Source organism: Eubalaena glacialis, chromosome 19, assembly GCF_028564815.1.
Source record: "Eubalaena glacialis isolate mEubGla1 chromosome 19, mEubGla1.1.hap2.+ XY, whole genome shotgun sequence".
NCBI lineage: Eukaryota > Metazoa > Chordata > Mammalia > Artiodactyla > Balaenidae > Eubalaena > Eubalaena glacialis.
The window spans coordinates 45,576,060-45,589,685 of record NC_083734.1 but is presented as its reverse complement, the minus strand read 5'-3'; positions in this window follow the sequence as shown (position 1 = coordinate 45,589,685).

Below are 13,626 nucleotides of genomic sequence, written 5' to 3'. Positions count from 1 at the left end.
AAAAATGTGAAGTCCTGGGAATTCCCTGGCGGCCCAGTGGTTAGGACTCTGCACTTTCACTGCTGAGGGCCCGGGTTCAATCCCTGGTTGGGGAACTAATATCCCATAAGCCGGGCTGCGCGGCCATGTCGAGTTCTTTCATGATCTGACTCTTCTTACCTCTCCAGCTTCATAAGACTCCCTACTTCTCACTCACTATGCTAGAGCTAAACTTTTATTTCCCTAGCCAAACACTCTTAACAACAACAAAAAAAACATGTTTTAGTGGGTAATACATTGTAAATATGTTTTAAAAGATACAAAAGTCAACACAGTAGGGAGTTCCCTGGCAGTCCAGTGGTTAAGAATCCACGCTTCCACTGCAGGGGTCCTTGGTTTGATACCCGATCAGGAAACTAAGATCCTGCTGCTGTGTGTTGAGGCCAAAAAAAAGTGAATGCAGTAGAAGCCTCCCACCATCCTTATACCCTCCTCAATCAGCGTTCATTTATCCCATGTTTCCTTTATGTACCTTTATAATTTTATATTACATATTTAAGTCTTTGATCCATGTGGAATTTTTTTTTTTTTTTTTGGTCTTTCTAGTTGGATACACATTCACCTCAATACCTCTACAGAATAATCTTATATTTTCCCTACTGGTGTGAAATACATACATAGATACATATACTACATTCCCATTTGTATCTGAGTCTGTTTCTGGATTCTCTATTCCATTCCATTAATCCATCTATTCATGTGGTCTTATCAAACTGCCCTAATAGCTTTATTTTAATGACGTAGGCCTACTTCTCCCTTACTACTCTTCTTTTTCTGGAGTTTCCTGGTTCTTTTTACAATTTTATTTTTCCAAATGAACTTTCAGGTCAGCTTGTCCAGTTCCAGAAACAGTGTTTTTTATGTTATTATTGAGAGATATATTAAATTTGTAGATTAATTAGGTGAATTATATTATAGCACTTACTCTGTATTATAATTGCCTATGTACTTGTCTGTATCCATGTAAGTTCCATAATGCTAGAGACCTCCACCTTTGTGTCCCTTGTGCTTGGCACAGTTTCTGGCACATAGTAGTTGCTTAATTATTGTTAAATGAATACATGAATGGATGGATGAGCCTTAAAGGCCCTGTGTTCTGAAGTCACCATTGACCAAAGTGTTTTGCTTAGGGCATGACTGCATAGAAATAATAATAATCATTAATATTAATAATTCCATACAATAATAATGGGGGTTATATGTTTGAAAAAGCAATGGCTTTGACTTGCATTTGAATCACAAGTCTGTCAGCTATGTTACGTGACCTTGGACAAGTTACATAACCTCTCTGAGAGTTTTTCCTCATCTGTAAAATAAGAGCAATACCACCTACCCTGCAAAGTTGTTGTAAGAATTAGATGCAGTTACATTTGTAAAGCATTTCACATAGTCTCTGGTAGATAGTAGATGCTCAATAAATGATAACAATTCTATCCACAAAGTTACCAATATCTATAGTAACTTCTCTTCTAGGGCTGATTGACACCAAAGGTTAGGAGGAAGAAGATGGTTCTAAAAGTCAGTGGTGCCATAGTTTTGTGGTGGAAAGTACTTGAAAACAAGACAGGGCTATTTTTGAGGCAGAGATAACTGAAATTGCAGAAACTACATGAACCAATTTCTTTTCACCAGTGTTTCTCAAAGTGTGACCTGGGGACTACCTATAATAGAATACCTTGAAGGTCTTCTTAAACATGATGTGTTCCTGGACCCTACCCTTGAACCACTGAATAGACTTTCCAGGGGTGAGATTCTCAGATTCTAGAAAGTTCTTCATGTGATTCATGTGCACACTAGAGTTTGAAAACTACTGCTTTAGAATAAAGTTAGTTTTCAAAGATAAATAAATAAATGAAATAGTCTTGTCTTAAGCCAGGAGACCTAAAGGTTATTTACAAACACTGTAATACAGAGCTGTTTTCCCAATGAGGAGAGGAGCGTTATGAGAGGCAAATCAAGGAATTAATTGCCATGACTGATCTGTGTTGCCTTTCATCATCATTTATTCATTCATTTGTCCATTCAGTGGATGTCAGACTCTGGACAAATTGTACTATAGCCATAGTCTGTAAACTGATAAATGCTCTTCCCAAGGTAGAGCCAGGTCTTTGCTACTCCTCAGCTACTCCAGAGATGGTTGTCCCAAATTCTGCTGCTTTGGAGCTTGTACAAGCCAGCCCTACAGTCAGGTAACCATAAATAGCCCCACAGCTGTTAAGTCAGGTTAACAACTATAGGCCCTGATCAAATGGTCTGGTTAGGCATGAATCCTGCAGAAAGTGGTGGAAGAGTGAGCTGTTGAGATAGGTGAAGCCAGAAAGCATCATCCAAGTTAGGGAGCATTCCTTTCTTCCTTCCTGCATCCATTCAGCAACCTAAGGGAAAGATTATTATGTGCTAGTTAGCACTGTACTAAGAACAAAGCTAAGTATGGAGGCTACAAAGATGGAAACTTTCCCCTGGCCTTTATACCCCTGTATGGTATAAAGGAGGAGGCAGATGCCTAAATACCTGACATCACTATTGTGTAGCAAAGGCCATAACTGAGAAACATACAAAGTAATATATTAACCCAGGGAAATAAAGATTTTTTGCACAAACAGTGAAGCATAGTGTGTGCTGGAGTCAAAACGTACCTGGGTTAAGATCCTGGCATGCCACATTGCAGGTCAGTTAACCTTTCTGAGCCTTAGTTCCCCCATTACTAAAACAATGATTTTATTAGCACCTAACCGACCTCATAAAGTTGCTGTGCAGGTTCAATGAAGTAATGTTTTACTTCTCCACTTCAGTCATTCAAGTACCGCTCTCAAAATTTTTGTCACATTCGTAAAGCAATGATATTTAATACTTTTACTTACATTGATTCACCTTTTAAAAAAAGTCCCCAACATTTTATTACGAAATTTTTCATTCAACACAGGTGAAAGAATTTTACATGACACACCCATATACTACCAACTAGATTCTACAGTTAACATTTTATTCTACTTGCTTTATTACATTTCTATACATATATCTATCCCTCTCTCCATCCAGTAAGTCCTCCTATTTTTAGTACATTTTGAAGTAAGTTGCAGACAAACAGTACACTTCCTCCTAAATACTTCAGCATGCGTATCATTAACTATAATTAGATATTCAGTTTTTACAGTGTTTATGTTAAGGTTACATTAAATGAAATGCATAAATCTTAGGTGTATGTTCACTAACTTTGTGTAACCCAAACTTCCAGAAAGAAATGGAACATTGACATCATCCCTCATTCCCCTTCCCAGTTAATCTTTGTCCCTCCCCCCAACAGGCAACCACTTTTTTTTTTTTTTTTAATATTTTTTTATTTATTTTGGCTGTGCCGGGTCTTAGTTGTGGCATTCGGGATCTTTAGTTGCGGCATGTGGACTTCTTAGTTGTGGCATGCATGAGGGATCTAGTTCCCCGACCAGGGATCAAACCCAGGCCCTTGGCAGTGAGAGTGCAGAGTCCTAACCACTGGACCACCAGGGAATTCCTGCTATGAATGTTTCTATATAGGTCTTTTGTGAGCATATGTTTTCATTTATCTTGAGTAAAATCCTAAAAATGGAATTGCTGAGAGGTAGGTCAATATATTTTATTTTTATGCAAACTGCCAGACCTTTTCCCAAAATGGTATATACCATTTTACATTCCCACCAATTTGCTTGAGAGTTGGTATCTGGTGTTGTCAGTCTTTTTAATTTTAGACATTCTGATACATGTGGAGTATCACAATGTGATTTTAATTTGCATTTTTCTGATAACTAATGATATTAAATATTTTTTCATGGGTTTATTGGCCATTTATTTGTATCTCTTCCTTTGTGAAATGTCTCTTCAAATCTTTTCTCCATTTCTTAATTGGATTGCTTACAATCTTTTTACTTTCAGGTAGTAAGAGTTCTTTACATATGCTGGACGCTAGTTCTTTGTCAGATATATATTTTGCAAATAATTTCTCCTAGTCTAGACTTGCCCATTCATTTTCTTAACAGTGTCTTTTGATAGGCAGACACTTTAAATTTTGATGAAGTCTAATTTATCAATATTTTCCTTTATGCTTCTTGTGTCCTCTTGGTAAAGGAAAAATTATTCATGACACTTGTTAAAGAATAATGTTATTTAAGATTAAGGCCAATAGGGACCACTGCAATGGGGTCTTGCAGTGGGGGAAAGAGATTGGGCTCGACTCTGAATGAAACATGGGCAAGTGGGAATTTACAGCCAAGCAGCAGTGCAGGGGTTAGTGGATGAAAAATTACTAAGAAAAAATATCAGGGGCAGGGATAGAATTCTGGCTAAACCAAAGTAAAGGCAGGCCAGAATGATCACACATCACCTGCAGGATGATGGGGGATGAGGGACCAGGTCAGATATGGGGGAGGGAGGATTCTGATTCTAACTAAACTGACTTCGCAAGATTCTTGCTAAAATTGGACAATGCAGAGAGGAACATGGAAGTCCAAAAGTCAAGGCTTAGTTGGAAGAGAACTCAGAAGAGTGTGCATGCCTAAGTTTGCTCATGGAGAGACTCCTAGTCATGCACTAAGAAACCTTTGCCTAGCCTAAAGTCAGAGAGATATTTTCCTATGTTTTCCTTTAACAGCTTTAGGTCTATGATCCTTCTAGAATTAATTTTTTTGGAGACAATCATTTATTTATTGGACAGGACAAGGTCATTTAAAAAGGGGGACATCATAAAAATGTGTTTAGCCTGGGGTTGCAAGCATCAATGCTCACAACTCCAATGGAAACAGGCCACATACAACCGGGAAGGTATTGACATGCCACTCAAAAACAAGCCACAATGCTTAGGAAACAATTAGAGAGTGTTAAAAAAATAAACAACAGGCCCCCAAATGGAGTCACTTGTGCTAAGTCTCACATCAGCAAACCAAGACTTAATACCTAACGTAACTGCAGTTTCAGCTTCTCCCAGGAATGTGACCAATCTGGTATTACCTGGTCAACAATAGTGAGGTAATCTACTTGATAGGTCCCCCAACTATCCCCAAAGAAAGGTGACCTTGCCTGAAACAATCCATTCTTTGCTAGAATAACTTCCTTGCTCTGCCCCCTTCCGCCTATAAAAGTTTTTCATTTTTGTACAGCTCCTCAGAGCTCCTTATGAATTGTTATATAAAACCAATTAGATCTTCAAATTTACTCAGTTGAATTTTGCTTTTTAACAGGAGTCACAGAGCATAATAATAGTCTCCAGTTCACCAATCTGCATTTTCTGTGGCTGGGTCATTAGCCCATAGCATTTGCCTGGTTTTGTGGTTATTAAGAAGGAGACTTCCTGTAATCTAGAGAGCCTTGAAGAGTACACACTTCTGGATGTCACTGAAATCATACTCAACTCTAGGCTTAACTAGCTCACATCACTACATTTTGGGTCTACCCTAGGTAGTGATGAGCCATCTCTGGAATTTATTTTTGTGTATGGTATGAGATTCATCTTCTTCCATATGGATATCCAGTTATTCTAGCACCGATTTTTGAAAAGACTTTTTCTCCCCATTGAATTATTTTGGTGCCTTGTTAAAAATCAAATGACCATATAAGTGGGATCTATTTCTGGGCTCTCGATTCTCCACCACTGATCTATTTGTTGATCGTTATGCCAGTACCATCTGTCTTGATTACCATAGCTTTACATAAAGTATGGAGAGCAGGCAGTGTTAAGTCGCTCAATTTTGTTCCTTTCTTTGAAGATGACTTTGGATATTCTAGGACTTTTGTATTTCCATGTAAATTTTAGAATCAGCTTGACAACTTTAAAATGCTGGAATTTGATTGGGATTGTGCTGTTTCTATGGGTCTGGAGAACTGACATCCCCTATCATTGCTGAGTCTTCTATATGTGAACATGGTATATTCTTTTATTTATTTGAGTGTTCTTTAATTTCAGCAGTGTTTTGTAATTTTCAGAATAAAGGTCTTGCCCACCTTCTGTTAAGTTTGTTCCCAAGTATTTTTAAAATATTTATTTATTTATTTGGTTGCGCCGGGTCTTGGTTGCGGCATGTGGGATCTTCGCTGCGGCATGAGGGGTCTTCTTTTTTTAATTTATTTAATTTATTTATTTTTGGCTGCATTGGGTCTTCATTGCTGTGCACAGGCTTTCTCTAGTAGCGGCGAGCAGGGGCTACTCTTTGTTGTGGTGCACACCGGCTCTAGGCACGTGGGCTTCAGTAATTGTGGCACTTGGGCTCAGTAGTTGTGGCTCGCGGGGTCTAGCGGGCAGGCTCATTACCTGTGGCGCACGGGCTTATTTGCTCTGCGGCATGTGGGATCTTCCCGGACCAGGGCTCGAACCTGTGTGCCCTGCATTGGCCACCAGGGAAGTCCATGAGGGATCTTTTAGTTGCGGCATGCAGGCTTTTGGTTGCAGCGTGCATGTGGGATCTAGTTCCCTGATCAGGGATCGAACCTGGGCCACCAGCATTGGGAGCACGGAGTCTTAACCACTGGACCACCAGGGAAGTCCCAGTATTTGTGTGTGTGTGTGTGACGCTATTTTATTTTTAATTTTTTTGATAGTGAGATGTTTTTCTTTCACTTTTATTCTTTTTTTAGCAAGAAAAAAAATGTATTAAAAGAATAGTGAAGGAATTCCCTGGTGGTCCAGTGGTTAGGACTTGGTGTGGCTTGGCTGCAAAAAAAAAAAAAAGAATAGTGGAAAACTTACTGATATTGAAAACAAACTTATGGTCACTAAAGGGGAAACGTGGGGGGAAGGGTTAAACTGGGAGATTGGGATTAACATATACACACTACTATATATAAAATAGATAACTAGTAAGAACCTACTGTATAGCACAGGGAACTCTACTCAATATTCTGTGATAACTTATATGAGAAAAGAATCTAAAAAAGAATGAATATATATACATATAACTGAGTCACTTTGCTGTACACCTGAAACTAATACAACATTGTAAATCAACTATACTCCAATAAAATTTTAAGAGAGAGAGAATAGTGGAAATGACTCATATGTCCATTAATAGAATGGGTAAATAAACTGTGAGAGTCAGACAATGAAAGATGACAATGAAAAAAACAAGCCACTGATAGAGACAACAACATGAATATATCTCACAGACCTAATCTTGAGTAAAAGAACCAGAGAGTATGCACTGAGCATGTGCTGTTAATTCCACTTATATAAAGTTCAGAAACATGCAAAACAGATCTATGGTGTTTGTGTCAAGACACTGGTAACCGTTAGTGGCAGAGGGACTGCAAGGGCACCTGGCGAGGGATGTTGCATGCTGGTTACCCAGATGTGCTTGGGGTGGGATGTTCATTGAGCTGCACACTTTTGATATGTGCTCTTTTCTGTGTATGCGTCAACGAGAGTCACACAGAAAGAAATCAACACAGAGCTACTCGGTAGGGCAAAATGTCACCCGTAAGTGCTGAAGAAGCAGGGTTGGGGCTGTAGGTCCAAGCTTGCTTCCAAAACCTGGCACAGAACTTGAATGAGCACCTCTCTTGCTGTGGCTGAGCACTAAATGCCGCTGTTTGCTTGGGGATGCCTCTGCCTGGGTTATGCCCGTATCAGGACCTGACATTGGATTATTTATGCATTTGTTTATTTTCTGTCTCCCCAACTAGGGTGTAATCTCACTGCAGGCACATAATAAACACACAACAAATATTTATTGGATGTATTTGCCTCTATATCCTTCCTTCACTGAGCAGAATTTGCCTTCTCATGGATGTATTCTTTCACCTATATTCTTTTTTTGCAAATTTCCGTCATCTTATATAGATACAAAGTAAAAGAAATAGAAGAATTTTTCCCTGTGATGAGAACTCTTAGGATTTACACTCTTAACCAATTTCATATACAATATACAAGTGTTAATTATGTTAATCATGTTGTACATTACATCCCTAGGACTTATTTATAACTGCAAGATTGTACCTTTGACTACCTTCATCCAATTCTCCCCACACCCCGCCTGTGGTAACCAAAAATTTGATCTCCTTCTTTTTTTTTTTTTTTTTTTAAATTTTTTTTAATTTTTTTAAATTAATTAATTAATTAATTTTTATTTTTGGCTGTGTTGGGTCTTCATTTCTGTGCGAGGGCTTTCTCTAGTTGCGGCAAGCGGGGGCCACTCTTCATCGCGGTGCGCGGGCCTCTCACTAGCGCGGCCTCTCTTGTTGCGGCGCGCAGGCTCAGCAGTTGTGGCTCACGGGCTTAGTTGCTCCGCGGCATGTGGGATCTTCCCGGACCAGGGCTCGAACCCGTGTGCCCTGCATTGGCAGGCAGATTCTCAACCACTGCGCCACTAGGGTAGCCCTGATCTCCTTCTTTATGAGTTTGTTTGTTAGTTTTTAATAACTACATTATTTTTCAGAATCCAGCAGCTTTTTTAAAAAATTAATTAATTAACTTATTTATTTTTGGCTGCATTGGTTCTTCGTTGCTGTGCACGGGCTTTCTCTAGTTGCGGCGAGCGGAGGCTACTCTTCGTTGCAGTGCGCAGGCTTCTCATTGAGGTGGCCTCTCTTGTTGCGGAGCACGGGCTCTAGGAGCGCGGGCTTCAGTAGTTGTGGCACACGGGCTCAGTAGTTGTGGCTTGTGGTCTCTAGAGCGCAGGCTCAGTAGTTGTGGCGCATGGACTTAGTTGCTCCGCGGCATGTGGGATCTTCCCGGACTAGGGCTCAAACCCGCGTCTCCTGCATTGGCAGGTGGATTCTTAACCACTGCGCGACCAGGGAAGCCCCTGTTTGTTTTTGAAGAATAATTGACCTACAACACTATGTAAGTTGCTGGTGCACAATATAGTGATTCAATATTTCTATACATTTCAAAATGATCACCACTGTGAAGCTATTTTATTATTATTTCTCTTGTCCGCACCGCACGCTCGTGGAATTTAATTCCCCCACCAGGGATCAAACCTGGGCCCTGGTAGTGAAAATGCTGAGTCCTAACCACTGGACCGCCAGGGAATTCCCCACTTATTAGTTCTTGTAGCTGTTGTATACGGAGTCAATATTTACTTAAATTTATTTGAAAAAGAAACTTTAACAGAAAATCAACCCTTTGGAAAACAGTCTAGCAGTTCCTCAAAAGGTTAAACATAATTACTGAAACAGAGCAGGACCTTATGGTCCTTCCCCGCCATATCCTCTGCCTGCCTTTTGTCTGTGAAAAAACTTTAGCCAAAGAATAAGTTTAATCAGAGAAATAAGATAGTTTAGTCATTAAGCATAGTCAAGGACATTTAGTTCCTTCTCAAGGGCTATAGATAATATTCTGAGCCATGTCCTGTGGGCTGTCTTGTAGATACTGAAACCCCCCCCCCCAGAAGTTAACTAACTACGTGATGACCAGACTGTAGCCATGACATAAGCTGCTACAATTCCGAGAACTGGCCTCAAGGAAATGGGAACAAACTGACCCTGGAACTGAAGATTAACTGTACTTAAAACAATCAAGATGACGCTGGTCAGACCACCGCATGACCAATTTTAAGATGACTGTCAGAGCTTTCTGCATGTAGCCCCCTCCCTCCATCTATAAAAGCTCTTGCCCACTGATTGTCAGTGGTGGGGAGTCAGCCTTTGGACAGGAGTCTGCCCTCCCCCCGGTTGCCAGCATCCAAAATAAAGCAAATTTTCCTTTCCACCAACCTTGCCTCTTTATTGGCTTTTGAGCGGTGAGAAGCCGGACCCCACTTTCAGTAACATTACCAAATGACCCAGCAAGTCCACTCCTCAGTATAGATGTAGGTTAAATGATAACATATATCCATACAAAAACTTGAATATTCATAGTGATGAAATAAAACTCATATTTTATAGCAAGAAAAATTTAAACAGAAAATTTGTCTTTGCCCATTTGAGCCTCCTCCCCCTCCCCTTTAGTGTATATTGTACATCTGCATTAACCAGATCTCTTTAGAGATAACATTCTTTCTTAATCTCATCAAGGTTCACAACTCCTTAGGAGATAACCTTCCTTCTTAATCTTGTGACCCGTGGCCCACCCACTACTTGCTTTGTACCTGTAGACCTGGATTGTGTAAACTGTCATTTAATGTACAGTCCTCAGTCTCAAAACCATATATAACTGTGCTTTGACTCTAATGGGCAGAACAGTTCTCAGAGCTTTCTGAGAGGCTGTTCCTGGGTTATAATTCTCGATTTGGCTTGAATAAAATTTTCCATTTCTTTCTTAGATCAACTATTTTTTTTCTTTGACAATAGCAGCATTATTCATAAGAGCCAACACATGGAAACAACCCAAATATCCATCGACTGATGAATGGCCAGATAAAAGTGGTATAACCACACAATGGAATATTATATGGCCATAAAAAGGAGTGAAGTCCTGATACATGCTACAACATGGATGAACTTTGAAAACCAGTATGCTAAGTGAAAGAAGCCAGTCACAAAAAACCACATGTTATATGATTCAATGTATATGAAATGTCTAGAATAGGCAAATCTATAGAGACAAAAAGTAGATCAGTGGTTGCCTAGAAATGGATAGGTTGGAGGGAATGGGGAGTGATTGCCAATAGGTATGGGGTTTCTTTTGGGGTTGATGAAAATGTTCTACAATTGATTGTGGTGACCGTTTCACAACTCTGTGAATATACTAAAAACAATTGAATTGTGCATGTTTGATAGGTATATTTATCAAATACGAATTATATCAATAAAGTCGTTAAAAAAAGAAAACCAGGGGCTTTCCTGGTGGCACAGTGGTTGAGAATCTGCCTGTCAATGAAGGGAACACGGGTTCGAGCCCTGGTCTGGGAAGATCCCACATACCGCGGAGCCACTAGGCCCGTGAGCCACAACTACTGAGCCTGCGCGTCTGGAGCTTGTGCTCCGCAACAAGACAGGCCGCGACATTGAGAGGCCCGCGCACCGCGATGAAGAGTGGCCCCCGCTCGCCACAACTAGAGAAAGCCCTCGCACAGAAACGAAGACCCAACACGGCCAAAAATAAATAAATAAATAAAATTAAAAAAAAAAAAGTATATTGAAGTTGAGATCTTCAAAAAAAGAAAACCAGTATCACTTGCCATAAATAGGATGGAAAATCAAATACAAATTATTAAACACTAGCTAGGGAATTCCATGGCGGTCCAGTGGTTAGGACGTCATGCTTTCACTGCCCAGGGCCCGCCGCGTGGCACAGCCAAAACAAACAAATAAAAAACACTAGCTAAATAGTTACATCTACTCTCTTTGATTAAAAAAAAGAGAGGATTCAGACGTGTTAGACAGTTGACACCAAATAAAACTTTTCCCTTAAGTTACTCAGGAACAAAAAAGAATTGAAAAAGGAATAATTTTTTCACTCTGTGGTTCAGTGCTTTTTGTGACCTGTTGGCTAGCTGCTGTCAAATTGCATGTACCTGTATACCCATCCCACCCTTGGGACAGACTGAGGTACAAGATGTGAAGCCAAAGTACAGCACCGAGTGTGTGGCATGTACTCCATCCACTTAAGCAATTCTTACTAAGTGGCAAAGGAAGGGACATAAAAGCATTTCAGCTATCAATGTACAAACAGGCTTCTAAAAGTGATGCCAATTGGGTTTAAGCTGTCTCTTAGAAATAGAGGGGGGAATTTCTGGGGAAGAAAACTGAATTGAAATAGGGACCAGCTGCCTTGTGATGAACTATTCCACCACGGAGTTCTGACCCCCACCAGCGCATTGCCATTATCCAGTAATAGACATTCCTTCTGAATATTGTAAGGAAGTACTCTCTCCCCAGCTGGGGCCCTGTGAGAGCAAAAGGAAGGGACAGCAAGTCCCTTCTTCCACACTTTGATGATTAATTAATTAATTACGGCAGTTTCAGCTGACCTTTCTCAAAAACTTCCTCAGCAACACTGGGTAGAATTGGACCCAAAGCCCCCAGGTTTCCTGGAAACTACTAAGAGACAGAAAAGGTGTAGTGATTGCATAGGGAACAGTAGGACTTGAGGTTGGGACTCCTGCTGGGTAATGAAAGATTCTAGTCCTGCTGTAATAAGTCCAAATTCTGTTAAGTGTTGCAACCCTTAATTAAAAGGGTGGGGGACTCCCCTGGTAGAGCAGTGGTTAAGAATCCGCCTGCCAATGCAGGGAACACAGGTTCGAGCCCTGGTCCGGGAAGATCCCACATGCCACGGAGCAACTAAGCCCACGCACCTAGAGCTTGTGCTCAGCAACAAGCCACCGAAATGAGAAGCCTGCACCCTGCAAGTGATATAGCCCCTGCTCGCCACAACTAGAGAAAGCCTGCGCACAGCAACGAAGACCCAGTGCAGCCAAAAAATAAATAAATTAATTAAAAAATAAATAAATAAAAAGGTGACCGTTTAATTACTAGGGTTAAAAGGTGGAGGTGGCTCAGTGTGTTGAAAGCAACTTCAAATATCATCCTGGCATGTGTCTATCAAAACAAAGACACAACAAAAAGGGCAAGGAACTGAAGACAGCTTTCATTTGACTAAATGTGTATGTTGGTAGAGTTATATCTGTTGTTTGGCCAACAACTGCCATCCTATGTGGGGCATACGGTGTGCGCCCAGCACGTGGTAGGTGTTCTGTACTGTGGCTACATGAACAAATGAGTCAATGAATGAATGGGAGAATGCAAGAAAACTGTTTCCTGGCCACTGTAAAGAAAGAGCAAGCACAGCGAAGCAGTTGCTCCTAAGGAATTCCAACTCAAGAGATAGGCCACATGTATGCACATTTTAAAATCCATATAAAAATAATTATCATAGAGAAACAAACATGGAACTTGTGTATTTATCAATAGCTCCCTCCCCTCCCAAAACTCTTCTAAAACAATAGCATATATAGCTTGACAAGGGCAAAGAGAACTGGAGAGGGAACAGAAGAGCTGTGTCAAACCGTTTTTGAAGATGGAAAGCAGTGTGGGTATGTGTGATTTAGCAGAGAAGAGGAAGCTGAAACCTAAGTATTGGCTCTGACAGTGGTTCTTCATCTTGAGTGCACATAAAAATGACCTGGGAGATAAAGAAACAAATCTGGAGACCTGGGTCCCACTAGGCATCAAATTTTAAAATATATCTGGGTATATGGCAGTTCCTCAAAAAATCAAACATAGAATTACCATATGATCCAACAATTCCGATTCTGAGTACATACTCCAAAGAATGTGAAGTAGGCACTCAAACAGATATTTGTATATTCTGTTCATACTGTTCATAGTAGCATTATACACAGTAAGCAAAAAATGGAAGCAACGCAAGTGTCCACTAACGGATGGATAAAGTGTTTATATATATGTTTTTATATATGTAAAATTCAGCCTTAGAAAGGAATGAAATTCTGACACCTGCTACAACATGGAGGAATCTTGAAGACTTTATGCTAAGTAAAATAAGCCAGACACAAAAGACAAACACGGTGTGATTGCACTTATATGAGGTACTACAGTAGTCAAATTCATACAGACAGAAAATGGAATGGTGGTTTCCAAGAGTGAGAACTGTGGAGAGGAACAGAGAAGAGAACTGACTGATACTTGAGGAATCCCAGAAAAGCTGGGAACTTGGCACCA